This window comes from Ambystoma mexicanum, chromosome 1p (genome assembly GCF_040938575.1).
Source record: "Ambystoma mexicanum isolate Mex_15411 chromosome 1p, UKY_AmexF1_1, whole genome shotgun sequence".
Lineage (NCBI taxonomy): Eukaryota > Metazoa > Chordata > Amphibia > Caudata > Ambystomatidae > Ambystoma > Ambystoma mexicanum.
Genome location: NC_090921.1, coordinates 1,325,678,425 through 1,325,699,557, shown reverse-complemented (window position 1 = coordinate 1,325,699,557; position 21,133 = coordinate 1,325,678,425). Strand labels below are relative to the sequence as shown.

General features: G+C 46.5%; 1 long non-coding RNA gene across 1 annotated transcript in view; it reads right to left on the bottom strand.

Annotated features, from left to right (window-relative positions):
• LOC138453652 (uncharacterized) overlaps window positions 1–20,083 on the bottom strand; it is a 196,774-nt gene extending 176,691 nt beyond the window's left edge. Inside the window, exon 1 of the long non-coding RNA XR_011260490.1 lies at window positions 19,813–20,083. This is a non-coding gene — a long non-coding RNA (uncharacterized lncRNA). The remainder of the gene's footprint in view (window positions 1–19,812) is intronic.
• Between the last annotated feature and the right edge of the window lie 1,050 nt (window positions 20,084–21,133).

The window sequence follows — 21,133 nt, the reverse complement described above, 5'->3', positions numbered from 1 at the left end:
CCAGAAACAGATGCTCCCAGAGCAAGATAGTTTCATGGTCTGGGCCCCTCAGACTACTAGGCTATCAGTGTCAGTAGCTCTCCAGCAAGGAATCACATCCCCATAGATTAGATTGAGGTTCAGAGTTGTTTCTCCCAGAATTTAAAGTGTTTTTAGAGTGAGGATACTTCGAGTATGAAGTCCACAGGGTCACAGCCAATCCCCATGTGGAGCACATCAACACCCTAATTTGAAGATCTCAATGCAGCTATCCTCTGAGATAGGGACCTCAGAGGAAATACCCAAGCTAGAAGGCATTCAGAGTCAGAGCACCTCTGACTGGAATGGTCTCAGTTACAGCCCCTCCAACTAGGCGTGAAGGATGAGACTAGGTAAAATTCTAGATTGCAGCTCTCAAGACTAGGAAACTAGTGGAATTGCAGTGAAAGCACCTCTCATGAGAGGCAGGGTCCCAAAGGCAAAGTCCCTCTACACAGTGAGATCTCAAAATCCAAGCCCTACTCTATAGAGGGTCTTGCAGTCAATCTCTCATTAGGCTAGTGTTAGAGGCATAAGCTAGCGAGGCTAATGCTGAAAAATTATTTGAGGTAATAGGAAAAAATCAAATAATTATAACCATTACCAATGGTATATTGATTGCATGATCAATTAGTAGTATACATTTGTTGTATGCCATTTCAAGGAGGATTCTTCCTGCTTCATTGTGTCCTAGGTGATGTTATTATTAGTCAGATTAATGGTATAGTTTGTCAACCTTATAAAAATGTCTTGTTACATATGATAATCAGCATTACTCAGCAATCCTCACAAATCACTGCAGTCCTACCTTTGTGAAGGGCAGATGCTCTTGGACAGATGCTGATGTTGCACAGCTTGCAAAAACAACAGCTTTTTTCCCTCTTCCTCCTTCACTTATACAACCCTCCATGCCTATTTTACTTCCTGCATATTTCAGCTTGTGCAGGGCTATCAACTATGAGCAGCAGGAATGGCCAGGCAGGTTTGTGGTGAGTCATGAGGATCAAGGAGTGATGTCGATTAACATGCATGATGAAGCCTTAACTCCCATTTTCCCTCCTGACTCCAGTTGTTACTTCATGAAGATATACCCAGCAGTGTCACAGGGTTGCCTAATCAAGAGAAAAAGAACATCAAATGATGCCTAAAAATAGAATTTTATTGACAATTATTCCCTGAGAGGAGGACAGCACTTAAAACCAGACTCCACATAAAAGAAGCATGTAATGTTGCACAAAGGTCAAGGGGGACAGACATTTGGCAGCTTTACGGAGGCCCACCATTGGGATGCCTTGTGCTTTAGCCCAGGAGACTGTGAATCCTTGGGTAGACTTTCTTTGAACTGCTGCAGAGGATCGATGATTGCCTGAGTGTATTACTCAAGGATGTAGAATTTAGTAGTCATCTGCTTCTTCCCTTTCTCTAAAGTGGACCTCAAATGACTCCAAGATGCTTTCCACCGATCTGAACGCATCTGTACATTTTTCATAGATCGACAATGCCCTGAAAACATCGAGGGCATGCACACTTTCTTCTTCTCTAGTGCTCCTTTCTAACCTCGCCTCTTTATTTCTGCCACACCCTCCCACATTAGTGGCTAACCAGACCCAAAGTACTTAGTCTATCAGACCTTGGTCTCTTTCCTATGGATACCATACTCCCAAGTGCCTGTGTCAAACCTTTATAAAAGCAGATCGGCACACAGAAACAGGTTCTTCCGACCTGCACCCAACACCACAGTTTTCACGCCTGCCTCTCTCACTGTCCAACTAATGGCCCATGACCCCATTTTTCCTACAGAGCAATGTGCAGCAAGGCCAACAAACGTGACAGAAAACTTCTAAACAAGACCACTTAGATTGCTGTAGAATGGAGGCAAAACTATATCCTGGTCCATGGCAAAGGTAGAACAGGCATTAGGAAGGTAGTTTGGAGCTTGCCCAAAGGACCACTCTGTCTGTGAAGAACTTACGATATGATACATTCACCAGCTCACTCAACCACACAGTGGATGTAATCGTATTCAGGAAGGGGACTTTGCATGTCAGAAACATCAGATTCACTTCCCTCAGTGGTTCAAAGGAGACATTCTACAGCTGCTAGAGGACCAGTGGTAAAATCCACAATGAGTTCAGGGGATTCTCACATGGCTGCTCTTGAGGATACGGATAACAGAAGGCAATAGATGAACTAAGAATGCTGAAGGTTCCTGGCAGGCTCTTATTGCTATCAACTGCCCGTCCAACATAGCTCTACTGCGATATGAACACCGTGAACAGAAAATTGAGGATCCACCAGTGGTTTTCTTTTACTGGGTCCACCCCTCCGAAGGCACAACAAGCAATAAAAAGGCAGCCAATGCTCAAAGTACGACTCAGGGATGCCAGCTGGCAAAGGTTTGGGACTGAATTTGCTGTTAATGTTGGCATTCCAAGGCCTGAAAGCCGGCTGTTCAAACTGTATTCTGCTAGTCAAAGTCTCTTTAAAGTCTCCAGTGGGATAATTGGCGAGACGATTGGAGGAGAATCCTGAGGAAAAGTCAACAGGCGCGCCGTTGCCAGATGATGCAGAAGGTATTTCCCACTGCAGTCTCCAATCTCTGCCCCAACCTTCTCAAGGGTTTGCGATCTTGTGCCCCATTGCTCTGGTTATTGGTATGAACCTGTATTCTCTTCCTTAGGTTCCAGGGTCTGAAGACCTACCTATAACGCCCTCCAATTTGAAGACTTCCTCACAAGCATCCAGGTCTATCTTCCTTGCATAGTCCAATCTCCTAACATCACTCCCATTCTTAGATGGCTGTCAACCGGTTGTAAATATGATCAAGGAGGGATATAAAATAAAGCGAACCACTAATTCAGCTTCATCATCAGTTGTCTTGATACAGAGATCAGTTAATGTATAGCCCAGTCAATGGAGACCAGTGGCTGCTCAGATGACATATTAATGGACAGAAATTAAATCTGGCCAAATGTAACTGTGCTGGTACAGGTTGCCATCCCATTGTGGGATAGCAGCCATAATCATGAGGGTGCTTGCTCCCTGGAAAGTAATTCCTTCAGGGAATTGCTCATATTCATCAGGAATCAGGGTTCAATAAAGACAATGGGCCTCATTACGATTTTCGCAGTAGGCATGGCCACCTCCAAACTTGGGTCCAGGTTTCCTGAATGGGGAAATACCAGGCCATTCCGACTTAGGAGGGCCCGGTATTTCCCCATTCCAGGAACCCATTCCCATTCTAATGACGGGCCCGTTGTTAACATTCCCGTTAATGACGGGCCCGTTGTTAGCATGCTGGGCTGCTCACGGGACCCGCTAAGGACGCCTGGTGAATCAGCTGTCCTTAGCGGGTCCCGCGAGCAGACCTCATAATAGGGCGGTAAGGGGTTAACGGCTCCGGCACCTTTACCTGCGCTGTTAACCCCTTACCACCCTCCTCATAATGAGGCCCAATATCCTGTGTGGCTTTGCAGAGTGAGATGCCTTGAAATTAACTAAATTGAATACCTGAGCCACTTGTACTCTCATTCCCTTATGGGAAGAGGCTTGGACAAGCAGTAAGTCCAAATAAGGGTGCTCTCTGATGACTTTTCCTTGGAGGACACCCATCACTAGGCCAACACCTTAGTGAACACCCATGATGCAGCTGTCAACCTAAAAGGAAGCAGAACTGAACTGGTACGTCGATCCTGTCACTCCTCAGAAATGGTTAATGTCGCTGAAAGAAAGGGGTATGCAGGCCAGCTTCATCAGGGTCCACTGAGATCAGTCAATTATTTTGTTGAATCGGCAAGATGACATATGGAGGTATTTCCATCTAGAACAACTTGTAGTGGACGTCCTGGTTTATGGTCTTCAGATCCATCACTGGTCTATAATCCCCCCTTGGTTTACTGACCAAAAAACAAGATTAAGATCATTCACTGACCTTTGTCTTCCCAAAAACGTTGGAAGTAGTCTTCTTCACCAGCAATCGTTGGATCCCAACCAACAGTATGTGCCTCTTCACTCACTCCAGCAGAAGGTGAGGGACAAGCGAGCAGTTCTCTGGTAGGAGAGGGCTGAACTTTATGGTATAACCAGAGGAGACAATCTGCATCACCCATTTAATCTAGGTATCTGCCCATGCTCCTCTGAATTTGTTGACCCTCGCCCAACTGACACACCCTGGGAGATGGGATAGCTGCGCCTTAGATTGGAGAGGATTTGGGGGCTGCTGCCCATCCGAGGGGTGCTTGGTTGTCTCTGTTAGAAGTACTTCTTCCCTTGCCTCAAAAGGAAGGATGCTGAGTGGTGAAGAACACCGCCGGGGCCATCTTGGCCCCGCTCCCCTTGTTCACTATAATGACCCGAATGGGGGATTTATTAGAAATGTTTGGCTGTACGTAATTTCCATACAGCCAATTTTCGAACAAATCTCCCATTCTTTTTTTTTTCTGAATGTATTCACGGATTCCTTAAATACTAAGTGGATCATGTTATAATAAGTGCTAATTGCATGCAACATGATTAGCACTTAAACCTCATTGTCTTAAACGTGTTAATTGAATGCAGGGGACCCCCAACATTAGCCCTCACTTTATGTGGGGGTCCTCTGCATGCAATTGTACAAATTCACTAGGTCGATGGGAGACAGAAAGAGTAAAAGCGCAGTGAACTCACGTTTGCTCTTTCATTTTCCTTTCCGTGTTATGAAAAAGTAAATGTTGCTAGCAAATACAATTTGCAGGCAGCATTTGCTAATGGATTTCTAAGGAATCGGCCTGGTCTTTAGACAGTGCTAAACCAAGGCGGATTCCATAAGAATCAATAGTTTCAAGCCTTCATGAAAACCTCATGCAGGTGTGAAACAACTCACTGACACAGAGGAGGAATTAATGACAGGGATCCAATCTCTGCTCCTCTCTGACCTCGCTGCCTTGTCAGTGCTGGAAAATAGGCTGGAGTGTTAAATGGAGACGTAACATTTTCAAATGAGGGCAAAGAGTCTCCTTTTTAGAACAGTTCCCTTAGGCTCACCCAAGTGCTCCTTCCCGAGCTTAGACTAACTCTGCACAATTCCTGCTTAAAACATTTCCCCAAGTCCTGAGTACAATTCCCACTGCTGTGATTAATCTCATGAAAACATTCACGTTTTATAAAAGTGTTTTCCAATGACCTTCATATCCAAAAATGACCCTGTCATGGGTGCCGAGTGCGTGGAGGCAAAGGGGGCACTCTAAAGCTGTGTGCAGCAACCTCCAGATAAAAGACGACTTTTGTTCCATGGTAAGCACTGTATTGGTGACACTTATCTTTAACTAACCACATTCCTATGCATACTCACAGTTGAATCTAGGTGAATTTTTAGAGTACAGCCACTGTTGAATCTAGGGGAATATTTACAGTATAAGAGTTGAATCTAGGTCTAGGAGGCCCTGGGGAATTCCTACCTTCGTCGATCTTCACCTTGAAAACAGCTGATCCACGTGCTCCGGCAGGCCTGCATTTCTTCTGCTCTAGCTCGCAAACCTCCATAAAGAAGGTAAGCCTATCTGTGGCTTCACACATGGGTGTGCTCCGTCCCCTTCACTTCTCAAAAGGGGATTGTAAAATCTGCATTAGGGCATTTATTTGCCACGTTTTTATACTTTTCAAATATCACCTACAATTGAAACAAACAGACACACGTTGTTAGGGCTCATTCCCCTGCATTGACCTTGCGCTCATAGCCCTTCCGGGCTGAAGCCATTTATTCTGGCCTCAGCCTGCTCCTCTACCATTGGCTGGCCTTGCCTTCTTGAGCCAATCTTCTGCACCGGGAGGCGGGAGCCGGCCCATCCAATCAAAGGCCCTCATCTAAGGCCCTGCCTGTTCCTGTCTGGCCCTGGCAGGTCGTTGTGGGCCCCACTACTTTTGCCAGTCTCTCAATATGCACCAGGACGCTGGGGACAGTATCCAGACACTCTTGGGCTATGTGATCGCCCCCTGAGCTATCACGTAGGTGTGGACTATTCTACGCTGCATTCCTCATCCTCTGGAATTTGACTCTCCTGACAAGCTCTATAAACTATCTTCAGAAGGCATTTTTCTTTCTGTTCATGTTCTCTTTTTGTTTCAAAGCACCGAACCATAACACCCACTTCCTTCCATGGACTTTCACCTCCACTGACTACACCCCTATAATGTTGTGCTGCTATACCTGTTGACCTAAAATGAAAATCGAATTTAGCTGTGTGCACATCCTGATTGTCTTGCTGCTGTTTAAAATTGGATTTAGCTGTTTGCACATCCTGATTGTCTTGCTGCTGTTCGAAATCGTTTTGAGCTGTGCTACCATCCTGCTTTTCATGAGAATGTGTTGACAGGTTTGCCCCCTCTGTTCTCTGTCTGGTCTGCTATCTGTTCCTTTCCCTCATCATCTCCTATTGTCTCTTCCCTATCCTGTCTGTGTCTCCCTGTGCGCTTGCTCCCTCCTTGCCTACCTCCTCTCACGGAACTCAATTGTTCTGCATGGTTAAGTGTACCACACCTTGCCCCTCAATATGGCACTTTCCATCTTCCCCATCTACTCTAACTGTTTCTCCATCTTCTATCCTTCACCTCTCACTAGGTCTGGCAGGAAGAAACTCAAGAAGGACATACTTGCCTCCAACCCAGGCCTTCCCATCACTGACACCTATGTCAGTGCTTCTGCCACAGAGATTCTCACTGACATCCTGTTTGTCGTTCCTTCCCCCAACCTATGGACTCCCCATATGGCCGCCTTTCTCTCTCCTTACTCTTCGTCACACATAAATGTTGGCACCCGCTGGCAGACCCTTCTTGCCTCCTCTTTTTCCTTCAGGGCCATCATAAATGTCTATCGACATCGTCGAGGGCCTCAACCCAACCTATTACTTTTGATAGGCTCCTTCCTCGCCTTATCAACTTTTCTCTTTCCTCTTCACAGGCTCCCTTGCCACCTGCCCCTACGGCCGCCCAGGCTCCTCCGCCAACCATGCACACCCTGGCTACTGTGTCTCCTTCAAACCTCACAACTTCCCCATTGTCGTTCTCAACTGTACAGGCTCCCTTGCCTACTCACACCACACTGACAACCTCATCAACCCCATCCACCCTGCTGCCATGGCCACCCACTGCCACTGAATCTGGAGCTCCCTTGCCTCCTCTGTCTCCTCCTACCTCTAACTCTCAAGCACTCTTGCAGCTTTCGGGGGGACCTCTGTCCCCTGCATCCCCCCACATAAGTTCTTCAAAAGTGGCAACCTGCTCCATGTCGCCAAACTAAACTCTCGCTCTGTTGTCAAGCACTCCTCTGACATCTGCCATCTCCTGGAACTCCTGGACCTTGATGTTGTTTCTCTTAGTGAGACATGGTTTATGGACAGCTCTGTCACAGGTTTTGACACACTCCTCCCTGAAGGTTACACGATCCTCTCCATGCCCAGGCCCAACAGGCCAGGAGGTGGAGTAGCCTTGATATTTCCTGAGTTGATCCCTGTTTCCATTATCCCCACTCAGGTCTAATCATCCTTTGAGTACCTAGTATGCAGGCTCACTCTCTCACCGGTCGCCTCTCTTACTCTGACAACCTTCTATTGGCCACCGGGCCAGTCCACCCTCTTCCTCTCTGAATTGGTTGACCTGGCCTTTTCTCTCCTCTCCTCCTCTTCCCAACTCCTCCTCCTGGGGGATCTTAACATCCTTGATTCTCCTGACTCTTAGGGACATTTCTGAAACTAATGTGACTCCCTTTCGCTTTCCATTCTACCCTCTGGTCCAATGCTCACTGATGGCCAGACCGTTGATGCTCTCAGCACCACAGACATCCCACTCTCTATTCCTCTCACTACTACACTCCCATGGACTGATCATTCTCTTCTCTCTTCTCACGTGAAGCTCTCTTCTCCTTTGGCAATAGCACTCCATACACACCTCCTGCCTTCAAGGTCATCTGACCCATGAAAGGAGTGTCAGCGGCTGCCTTTGTCTCCACCTACTCTCCTCCTTCTGTTCCTGCGGCTGACTCCCACCCTGACACAGCCCTCTCCAACTTTCATCATTCCATCTCCAACACTCTTGACATTTTTGCCCGTCATGAGGGGCCGGCTGAAGCCTGGCGATAAATGCAACACTTGGTACAACTCCGATCTGGCTGCCCTTAAACGCAAGTGCAGAGCAGTAGAAGGGAAAAGGGGATCTTCAGGTGCACCCTCTGACAAACTGGCCTGCCAAACTGGCCTGCCGCCTTCTTCAATGGCAATATAGACTCTGCATCCACTACAAGAAAATAGTCTACATTCAAGCCCACATCTCTGCGGCGTCTAACAACTTGGCCAAACTCTTCAAAGTCTGCAAAGAACTGGCCAACCCTACCGCAGCCGCATCCACTACTACATCTACCCAGGCACTTTGCTCGGCCCTGGCTGCACAGTTCACCAACGAAACACAGGATGGCCTGTCTTCTATCTTTTGCACTCCCACCCCAGCATCAACATCTTGTGGGCACCCCTCGGCCACCCGCACAGCTCCCCCTCTTCTCTCCTCCCTTTCCCCTGTCACACCTGTTGAGGTCTCTAGATAAGTCTGGTCTATGAATGCCTCCTCCAAACAGGTGGACCTCTGCCCCTCAAAAACCATCAAGAGCAATATTGACACTCTCGCTCCAACCTTGGCCGACATCTGCAACCTCTCTTTTGCCACTGGTGTTTTCCCCTCTCCTCTCAAGCACTCTCTTGTGCACCCTCTGCTCACAAAACCCTCTGCCGACCCATCCATTCCGACAAACTATCGCCCGATCTCCATCACCCCTTTCCTGGGGAAACTCCTGGAGAAGCTGGATATCACTCAACTTATCCTCCATACTGAATCTTTTGGTTGTCTCCATGACCATCAGTCTGGCTTTAGAGCATCCAGAGGCATGGAAATTGCTCTTCTGAACACTGATGAAGACCTGCTCTGAAATCTTGACTCCAACTCTCCTTCTGTCCTCATTCTTCCTTATCCTCTCTTCTGCTTTAGATACAGTAAACCACAACATCCTGATCACCCATCTCCGTGATACCCTGGTCATCACTGATCAGGCCCTTGCGCGGCTCACCTCCTTTCTCTCTGACCGGCACTCCCAGGTGGAACCTGGGCCCTTTCTTTTATCTACCACTCTTTCTACTTGTGGTGCCCACCAGGGATCTACCCTTTCCCCCTGTTTCTTCAATATCTACATGGCCCCGTTGGCCCACAGAATCTCTACCTTGACCTCTAACTTTCAGTGTCATGCAGATGACACAGAGCTCTCTTTCAAGCTACCCTTACCGTCCTCCTCCTCGCTCATCCCAGACTGTCTATCTGCATTTGAAGCTTGGTGTGCTGCTAACGATCTATGCCTGAATGCGAGTAAGACAGAGATCGTACTCATTGGGACCCCTGCACCTGCTTTCCCACTTTCTCACTGGCCTGCCTCCCTTGGCCCTGCACCCTCACCTGCCAACAAGGCCTAAAATCTGGGGGTCATCTTCGACTCCACTCTCCCCTTCTCTTCTCAAATCTCAGACATCTCAAAAAAAGACCAACTGCGCCTCCTCAGAGATATTCTACCTTTTCTCACTTTTCCCCAGAGGCTCGTCACCTCGAAAGCCCTGGTACTCTCTAGGCTGGATTATTACAACAGCCTCTTTCTCAATCTTCCTACTTTTACTCTCAGTCCTCTACAACTCATCCACAACAGAACCGCAAGACTTATCCTTGGCCTCAAGCCCTGGGATCGCATCTCTTTGGTGCTGACATCCATCCACTGGCTCTTTCCGTGGCTGCAAGGATCAAGTTCAAGACCCACTGCATAATCTACAAGGCTTTCTGAGGCTGGGGCCCACACTATCTCTCTTCCTAAATACTCTCCCTCAAGAGTCCTTTGATCGTCCTCCTCCAACCCTCTGCGGGTGAGCCACTTTCACAAACAGAGATTTGGGGGTATATCTTTATCCTCTGCAGGTGCTCTACTCTGGAACAGCCTCCATGACTCTCTCCATCTTGAGCGTGAGCACCTTACGTTCCGGAAACTCCTCAAGACCTTCCTTTTCTCTTCCTCCTTCTCCCTCCCTCTCCCCTGCTAACATCCTTTCTTTTCCCTCCACCCCCTTCTCCACCCTAACTCTGTTCAGTTTTTGCTAACCGTTTGCCTGGTTCTCCTCCAGGGCCTACAGGTCCTGGGCTCCTCCGCCAGTCTTTTGCACTTGCCTCCGGGCCGCTGTACTTTGTTCAACATTACTGTACTTACAGTTTACGCTTCTTGAGCGGGGCAACCTCTCTGTACTTAACTCAGGGCCATGCTGGACAGGACTCTTTGTTCCCACGCACCCCCACCCCGAGTCTCTGCACCACTATCTGTACGTATGCATGACCTAAATGTACTTGGACCAGTTAGTTCGTCCGTCCTGCCCCCCCAACCGCTTTCCGCCCCACCTCCCGGGCTTAGTCTCAACTGTACCACTTCATGCACTTGCACTAGGTGAAAGGTTGTCCGGCTTAGTATGCTAGCTTCCTGTTTAGATCATTCGGAATCTTAAAGGCCTAAGAATGATTACTGTATTCCCTTGTTCTCTTCCCACCTTGAAGTGCTTTGAAGCACTTCACCTGTGTATAAGCGCTATATAAATAAACAATAAATACAAATAGGTGGATATTTACAGTATAGCCACTGTCAAATGTAGGAGAACATTTACAGTATAGCCACTCTGGTGCTGAGTGGGATAAGCACTCTGAAGTTAGCCATTTTGTTGAACTCAGGTGTCTTGTGAAAATTATGAAAATTGCCACCGTTCTAAAAGTTGCTTCGCTCTGAAGCTAGCAGCTTTGTTGAATCCAGGCACCTTATGAAGATGGACACTGCACTAAAATCTGCTGTGCCCTGAAGTTGGCCATTTTATCAATTCTGGCTGCTTTGTGTAGTTTGCCATTGTGTAAAAAGTTGCTACACTCTCAAGTTAGCCATTTTGTTCAATCCAGGTGCTTTGTGAAGTTTGGCGCTGGTTTATAAGTTGCTGCACTCTGAAGTTGTCCTTTTGTTGAACCCAAGGACCTCCGAAGTTTGCCACGGCTCTAAAGGTTGCTGCGCTCTGAAGTGAACTGCTTTGTTGAATCCATGCACCATTGTGTTAGTTACTGCGCTCTGAAGTTAGTCATTTTGTTCAATCCAGGTGCTTTGTGACGTTTACCACTGGTTAATAAGTTGCTGTGCTCTGAAGTTAGCCTTTTGTTGAACCCAAGTGTCTGTGAAGTTTCCCACTTCTTTAAACGTTACCATGCTCTGAGGTTAGCCATTGTGTTTACTACTGCCCTTACAGTTACAGTGCTCTGAAGTTAGCCACTGTGCTCGATTCATGTGCCTTGTGAAGTCTGCTCTGCCCTAAAGTTGCTGCACTCTGAAGCTAGCCATTTTTGTTCAATCCAGGTGCCTTGTGAAATTTGCCACCGCTTTATAAGTTGCTGCGCACTGAAGTTTGCCATTGTGTTTACTACTCTACCTAAAGTTACTGCGCTCTGAAGTTAGCCATTTTGCTCGATTCATGTGCCTTGTGAAGTCTGCTTCTGCCCTAAAGTTGCTGCACTCTGAAGCTAGCCATTTTTGTTCAATCCAGGTGCCTTGTGAAATGTGCCACTGCTTTATAAATTGCTGCGCTCTGAAGTTAGACATTACGAGTATGAAGGCAGCCATGCCCTTATTAAGGGCATGGCTGTCTCCATACCGGGTTCCAGTACCGAATTCTTCCAATGGGGACTTACCGGGGCATTCCAACCTTGGAGGACATGGAAAGTCCTCAGTGGAAAAACCCATCGCCTTTCCCATTTCAGCCCCCATAGGGCTCAAAGGGAATGGGGATGGAGCTAATAACGGGCCCGTTATTAGCTCCCAGGTCCCCTAGCAGGACTCACTAAGAACACCTGGTTTTACCAGGCGTCCTTAAAGGGTCCCGCAAGGGAACCTCGTAATAGGGAGTCCCGTAATGAAGGGTGCCAGTCCCGTACCGGCACCCTACATTACGGGAGCGCAAGATTGTGTTGAATCCGGGTTCCCTGTGAAGGTTCCCATTGCTTTAAATCGTGCTGCACTCTGAAATTGGGGCAACACCAAAGGCAGCTTACCCCACTAGAGCACCTGCCTGCTGTTTGGCCCTGGCGTCCCATCCCGCAAGGGATAGCTGTAGCCATCTGCAGCGACACACAGCTAAGGTACTTTGACATAGTGATAATGCTGCATTCTGAAACTAGATCCACCAAAGTAAAAACTTTGTCCACAAAAAACCCTTAAATTGGGCTTGGATTCAATTTGCTCTAGTGATGGAGTATTACACCACATTGCATTTCCTCCCACAGTGCAGTTCGGATGCAAGATTGGTTACACTTTGCAGCTACCAAGCATCTAGCCACCACAGGGATGCTTTCTTCCACTGTGAACCCAAAACAACTTCAAAACCCCAACAGCCTGAATCCTCCAAGCCCGACAAGACTGTGAAATTGAAATAAAACCACCACAGAGAGGTCCTTGCCACTGCGAAGCAGATAACTATATGGGACTCCACAAGGGGAGACAACAACTAAACAGGACCCCACAAGTGATGATCAAGCTACAGGCGACCACAGGTCACCACGGGGAGGCTTTCGCCACTGTGAACCCGATACAACTACAAAACTACGGGACCCCACAAGGGGAGACAACTATAGAGGACCCCACAAGAAAAGATCAAACCACAGGACACACCATGTCACCAAAGGGAGGCTTTCGTCACTGTGAACCCGATGCAACTACAACTACATAAGGAGAGACCCCACAAGGTGAATCAACTAAACAGAACCCCACAGGGAAGATTAAACCACAGGCCACCACAGGTCACCACAGGGAGGCTTTCACCACTGTGAACTCGATACAACTACAATTACAAAACCCCAGTAACCGGAGGCTCCAAGCCCTCTGAAACTGAATTTGATTTTATTTGATTTTATTTTATTTATAAAGCCCAGGGTCAACCGGGCACATACTCTTAAACATGTTACAATAAAAACAGTAGTTACACAGTAAGTTACAAAATATACAGCATATATACATGAACAGAGGGGTACCATTAACAAAATATAATACAAGTACAGAGCAGACAGAGATGTATATACATGTCCTGTACCGCACAGGGAGACTGGACTGAGTAAGGGTATCATGGATCTTGGGAGAACAGCCATGTTTTAGCATTGTTCTTGAAGGAGTGGATCAATGGTTCAGTTCTAATAGGTGTGGGCAGAGTGTTCCAAAGTTTGGAAGCTAGGACAGGGAAACTCACCCCACCAGCTTTTTGGAGTTTACATCTCGGCATGATGAGGCTGTGAGTTTGAAATACAGTTTGAAATACAACCACCATGGAGAGATCGTTGCCACTGTGAAATAGATAACTGAATGGGACACCACAAGGCTTTTGCCACTGTGAGCCCAATACAACTACAAAACCCCAGAAACCTGAAGCACCCAAAATCCAGAAGACTCTGAGACTGAAATACAACAACCACAGAGAGGCCATCATCACTGTGAAGCAGATAACCATGCAGGACCCCACAAAGGAAAAACAAACCATTGATAGACTAAAACAAAGCTAAGTCACCCTTCAGAACAAGGGATAAGGAACCACAACACAGACCACTCGAGTTAGTCCTCAACTGCCAGGATTAGTCCCCCTATTGCCAGGGTTACTCCCTGATCACCAGGGTTAGTCCCGAACTGCCAGGGTTAGTCCCCAACTACCAGGGTCAGTCCCCGACCACCACGGTTAGTTCACAACCCGGGGGATACCCTCAGCCCCTCGGAAGGCCCCTTCTCCTAGGACAGCCTGACCCCATAATAGCCCTGCCGTGGGATAGAGCACATCCTCATGATAGACCGAATCACAGATTCACAACCTTTGTGATACCCATGGGACAGCCCCATCTCCTGAGACAGCCCAACCCAGTGATAGTCCTCCTCCCTGAGATAGACCCACTCTTGGGATGACCCAATCACAAAATGCCCCCGCACCAGGAAAGACTGACGCATAAGAAATAACCAACACAGAAATAAGTGGAACGATTTCAGAACACCAAACCCGAGAACCAACCTATATATACCAAGAGGTGACACACCTACACGTTCAACTCAAACAAGTACATTCGCCAGAACAAGATCAAAATTGTTCTACTTGTTGCCCTACCTGTCAACTTCCACACACTCAGACAACCATCTATCCTCAAGAACCGTAAACACATTAGTAGGTTAACTGGAAACCCACTGGAAAGATGGGAAACAAACAGAATCAAACGGGAAAGAAACAACACCAACACGCCATTCATCACAAATAATTGGCGCGACAAATTGAATCATCAACGTTGCAGGGAGAGGACTGTGAAGAAGACATCAATCAAGTAAGAAACCTAGCTGAACTACTCAACGAAGAAACAGCAACAACTGAGCTGAACACACAAGCTGGTGGAAATAATTACCAATGCCAACACAATCACCAAAATACACAGCCAAATACCAAACAAACTGCACGAAACAAAAGGACACACTGCAACCTAGTCAGAGCAAGATCAATGTCCAAACACACAACAGAAATATACAAACTGCTAGCGATGGAGGAACCGACATCCTATTCCTCACTGAAACCTGGCTAACTAAGCACTATAATGTAATACTGCATGACTGCCAACCCAACAATTTCAAACTTAAACAAGTCAACAGAGAAGGAAAAAGAGGATGCGATCTTACCGTAGCATACAAGGGCCAGCTAAAAATAACAACAGCAACACAGCCAAACATCCCAAACTGCGAATCACTCCTCCTGCACCCAGCTTTAGGTCCTCAAACCAACCTAACATTTCTACTTATCTACAAGCCACCGACTTACAACCCTACCGACATAGACACTTTCGTGGAAGCCAACACCAACATCACCATTAAACATGATCATCTGATCATACTTGGAGACTTCAAGATCTGGTTCGAAGAAGAGAACATCAACTCACTCAAAACTTTGCAACAATGCATCTGCAACAACTGGTGAAAGGTGCGACACGCTCAGCATGCCACATACTAGATGCAATCTTCTGCAACGAAAACCTGGCCACAACTGCACCTCCAATGCAATTGCTCTGGAGCAACCACCTCATTGTACCCTTTGTGGTCCAGCAGCCGACATGAATACCTGATCACCCCCCAAAAAAGCCTCCAATTCTGAAAAGAAACTGGCAATGCATTAACATTGTGGAACTTAACACGAGACTGGAAGCTACAAAAACATCAATCACTATTCTAGACTCAGCCAGCATAGAAGAAAGAAAAGGAACAATTCATAAATGAATCGTGAAAACACTGGATGACATTGCACAAGAAAAACCATTCACCCCCTTGCTAAAGAAATCAATGGAAAAATGGTTCACATGCCACCCCAGAGCACTGAAAAAACTAAAAGAAGACTGGAGCAAGAATGGAGGAAGAACTATGACCTACAAAAAGAAACACATATCAAAGACAGATTAGATTATACAAGGCTGAATGCTCAAAGCAAAAAAAGACATTCTACAACAACCAGATCACAAACTCAAGCAACACCCAGAAAGAGATGTTCAACATCATTAACGAGAAAAGAAACCCACCAGTGTTCAATAGCACACCAACCACATTGCAAAACCTATGTGATGACCTTGCTAACCACTTCAAGAACAAAATCACAAACATACAGCAAATCATAGAGAGCAAGCCAAAAAGCACCATTGACCACCTCAACCAGCCAACACCGGAAGCACCTACTAGACTAAACCACCTCCTGCCGATCTCGACAGATAAATTCAACAGCCTGGTGAGCAAAAGCAACAGAGCCGGCTATCCAGCAGACCCATGCCCACTAGATGTCTACAAGACCATCTTCATCCAGAGAACACCTGCAGAATATTATCTCAACCTCTTCACCCACTCACTAGCCACAGGAACCATGCAACAAGCCTTCAAATCGGCATACATCAAGCCACTCCTTATATATCCATCGTGAAACACACAAGACCTAACCAACTAATGCCCAATCTCAAATATCCCATCCCCAGCGAAACTACTAGAAAGCTATGTCTACAAACAAATTATGGAACATGTATAAAACAATCAGATACTAGACCAGGCACAAGTAGGCGTCAGACACATGAGAGAAACAGAAACTGCATTACTATCTATATGGGATGACCTAAAGACCAACTATTACTACAAAGTCAGTTCAGCAATAGTACTGCTTGATTTGTCAACAGCCTTCAACACAATCAACCATGATACACTCATCTACATACTAGAAGGTATTTGAATCAGCAACACAGCTCTCCTCTGGCTAAAATCCATCTTGACAGAAAGAACGGAAACAACTTGGATAGCACCATTCATGTCAGCACCTTGAAAAACAGCATGGGGAGTCCCACGGGGCTCATCGCTATAACCACTACTCTTCAACATCTACATGACCCTCCTGATTAACCTCATTAAAAAACACAGCCTCACCGCTACAACTACGCAATCATCTACATAATCTACAGCAGTGAAGAACAAAACCCAACACTCACCAATTGCCTCACTGAATTAAACCAGTAGATGAGCACCAACAGCCTTAAACTCAAGCCGGACAAAACCGAAATCATGATCGCATCCAATGACCCATTGAACAACCACCACAACTCATGGCCCATCGAGCTGGGAATCCCACCAGAACCATCCAAAGTGATCAAAAGTCTTAGAATCTCAATGGACAACGAACTAACACAAGAGTCACAAGTCAACACAGTAGTTAAGAAATGCTTTTTCCACCTCCACAAAATCAAGATACTTCCCTTCTTCACCTTAACACACAGAATACTTGCCATCATCTCTCTCGTCATGTCAAGAGTAGACAACGCCAACAGCATCTGACTCAGAATGCCAGACAACCTTATGAGGAAACTACAACAAACACAGAATGCAGCAGCAAGACTGCTCCTCAGACTCACTAAGAGAGTGCACATCACCCCAGCACTGAGAACACTAGATTGGCTACCAGTCAAAAAACGAATCTTCTTCAAAACACTCTGCATAACACAGAGAGCAATCCATGGCCAAGGAGCAGAAATCATACAGGAAAAAATTGTCATCTACAAACAACACGAACACTAAGGTCCAGCAACAACATTTGCCTCGAACTGAAACAACACGCAAAACACAAATGTGGGGATTACCATTCTCCTGAATAGTGGTGAGACTTTGGAACTTGCTCCCAAAGGACATATGAATAACAGAAGATCACCTAAAATTCAGACAACTGGTAAAAACATGGCTCTTGAATGCACGAAGCTAATGAAAGAACACCGGAGAGAGACAAAACACCAATGATACACAATAAGAATCTACAAAGCCGGATCACCCAAAGAAAACTCGACCCCAAACTCAATAGAAGACTAGCCCAATGGATCAGCCCAACACACAGAAAAAGACCCAGACAAACCTGACTGATCCTACTAAAAACTCTCTAATATCTCTGTTCCCAGCACACAACACTGAAGAAACAAGACACATACTATTGCCACAAAAACAAAAGCACCCCGAACTACAGACACTCTGCCAATTCTACACAACACCCAAAACCCACATAAAACACCTGCATACAACCACCCAGCAAACACCACACAAATTTCGATCAACTAAAAACATACCAGCACACAGTGACTGTTTTTTTCTGAACTGAAGCCACCAACAGCACATCAAGGCTCTTTTGCACTTTTCCCGATCAATTCACTAAATAAAGCCATGCCCACCCCGATCCATTTAAGATCCGCCTGGGTGCCTGGAGACCATAAAAACGGCAGCAGTATGCAGTATAAATCACAATAACCTAACATTCTCCTTGAGCAGTGGGGACAGGAGTGTCATTTTGCTACCTGTGCAGATTCTGCAACCATAAACCAAGATATCAAATCTGCATTTCTAAACGACTCAGGCTCCAGGACATTAACTGGGACGGGGCAGAGCCTGGCAGTCTCCCAAAAGGTCTTCCAAGATAAAGCCCTCCCGGGTCTCACCCCTGACTAGCCCCAGCCATGCTGACACCTCACTCAGCCTTTGTAGCCTAATCGCTGCATGGTTAAAGAGCTGCATGCAGGTGTAAGCACTGCAGATTGGGAAAAAGAAAAGGCATTGGCACTTCTTTTTTCTAAATACCGAAGTACCGATACCTGTGGTGAAACTGCAAGGTTAAAAGGATTCATGCTACAAATCTTTACTCAGAAACAAAAGGAGAGCCGGGCGCTCCAGCCCTCCTCCTGCCTCTTAGCACAGGGGCATCACACAGCAGCCAGCCATTTCACTCAAGGAGTCGTGTGATAAAAGGGATGCCTGTGGGGGTCTGCGGGAAACCCTTCAACAATGCAGCTCCTTCAATGACAGGGCTGGCTGCTGCATGTGAGAGTTGGGGAGCACTGGTGTGGCATCTTTGGTGTGCCCAGTCTGTCCTCTCATTTAAAATGAGGGGCTGGCCGCACTAAAGGTAATAATGCCAGTGCGCCCAGCACCCCTTTTATTGGAAAGGGAGATCAGGGAGGATCAGAGTGTTATTTCTGCATTTGCCGACAACTGGTGATAAATCATCTTGTGCAACCCTGTGCTATTGTTCTACAATCAGAGCGTGGATGCAAAAAATAAGGGGGAACTGCATGCATTGCAATGCAATTTCTATTCGTTTCATAAAATTACTGCTTTGTTTTGATTTTGCATTTTTTACGAATGTGGCTTCCCATACTATTTCTCTTCAAAATTTTCCGTGCAGGAGCGCTTACCAAATACATGGCGGGGGATTGCCAGCCGCACCGGTGTGGCGGGCGGCGTGATTAGCCATCTCACTAACCTTTCGGATTTACAGTTTGTTTGGCCTGAGGGGAGTGGAGGGGCTGAGGGAATCAGAGAAGTAGGAAATTCTAAAGCAAAATGCTGCCCAAAGGCAGATCAGCGGGTTAGGCGACTGTTGCTCGGATTATATATGTTTAGGCCTATGTGTAAATGCTATACCTTTTTTCCAATTCCTGATGCTAAATGTGCTGTAAAAAGTGGTCTTTGGACCTGGGGTTGGATTCAGCACCCCCACTTTTCTCGGTGTGAATATTTCTGCTCGCCCCCCATAGCGAAACTGAGAAGTTGTCATCCATGGTTCCTGTGATCGCTGACATTTGTGCATTAACCTTTTAAAACCACCTTTTTAAACTATCTAAAGTCGGGGGAAGCAGCTTTCCAGTTAAAGCATCACAGTTTTGGAACTCCATACCTCCCTCCCTGAGAGCTGACTAAACCTACTTGAACTTCAGACAGAATCTTATCAACTGGCTTAAAGAAAATGACCACTAATGCACTAACGAACCAGCTGTCCCTTATCTGTCTCTTAATACACCCGCACTGTAAATATTCCCAGGTTACCATCTTAAATGTTGTTCCTGCTGTATATTTTTCCTTCTGTATTGTATGCACCTACCATTACCTGTATATCTTGAACTCGTATATCCTTATTTGTATTTCTGTATATTACTGTCTAACCTAAGCGGAAAGTTTTCTTGTATCTCCTGCGCCCTAATGCCCATGGGTCTGGCGCGCATTACAAATAAATAAACAAACAAACAAACCCTCTCCAACGGCCAATCATGCCCTCCTGTCCCCATTACGAGGAACACAATTTTAGAAATCCCAATATGTGCTTGAATTTTGTCGAAAGACAGGGGAATTTTGGAGACAAAGGGCGGCACCCTTACCTGATGGAAGAAGGTGGCGAGCGTGTCTTTCTCCACACGACGGCTCCCAGCAATGCCTTTCCTCTCCGTGGTTGCCGTGTTATCTGGCAGCTCACTGTCTGAACGTTTGGCAAGGATGGCGCCTTGCCCTTCGTCAGATTCCTCCACTGATGCCAAAATCTGCTGCTCCGTGAGCGCTCAGTACCTACCAGGAACCTGGCAGACAAAAACAAAACGCGCCACCAGAGGGGGATTCCCGTCAAACGCAGCCTTTATGCCAAGCCGCCGGCCACAAGCTAGTGAGGGGAGTGAAGAATGCTGCGTTGAAAGTTGTTTATATGTATTGCACAATGATTGCCACTGCAACATCCGTTACACTGATCTACACACAGGGAACCGGGCAACTCGGCTAACAGCAGAAGAAGGGATTGTTTAACCATTCACTCAGACCAATTTACGGGGTTTGAAATAGCCATGCTTAAGCCGAGAATTCTAATACGGGTCGCTTGACCAGATCTAACTAAAAAAAAGAGCCCAGCGTCAGGCATTCTATTGTACTGTACGACTCTCTCCCATTTCTCAGACTTTCAGAAAGGAGCACACAGTCTAACCGTTCACCCAGATTCTTGCCCCACACTAGTATCATCAGTGGGAATGTTTAAACTCATAGCGGTGTGGATGGCCTTAGGGCACAGCCCTTGAGACATGTGATGTCATTGAAAGTGACATAACGAGACTGACATCACAGGAAGTGACAGCACAGACACGTGCCACCGAGGCACTGTCTAGGCCTTGTTTCTGCTTTCCACTAAAATAAAGTGATTTAGGGAAGGTTTTGAATTACACATAACCACTGGTATTGCACTGAGCAACCATAGCATACATGTTATAGCTGGTCTGTGCCGTTAGAGATGGAGGTCAACTAACCATTTGCAAACCAGTTTTGGTCCTGGAGCAGTATAGTCATAACGTCTAGGTTATGTCTCCACTGTAACGGAACACAAGCTACCCCAGACTTATTTCCACCTTGTTGGACCTAAACAGTGAGGTACACTTTAAACTATACACTTTACCACAAACGTACATAAAGTCAGTAGAAGGTGAAAATGGTACTCTCAGTTTAGCACACAACACACATTTCGGGTGGTTTCATTTCCACAAACGTTCAGAACGTTTTATTGAGTTTCATCCCGAAAAGGTTCGAGTTCACTCATGGGTAAAAAATGAGGGCCCTGAGAGAGGGGACATGCTCCTGCCATCCCCGATAGAGCCCTGCGACATGCCCCAATCCCCTACTGGGGTCCTGGCAGTCTCCTCCTTGTCAGTAGGGCATGTTTACATT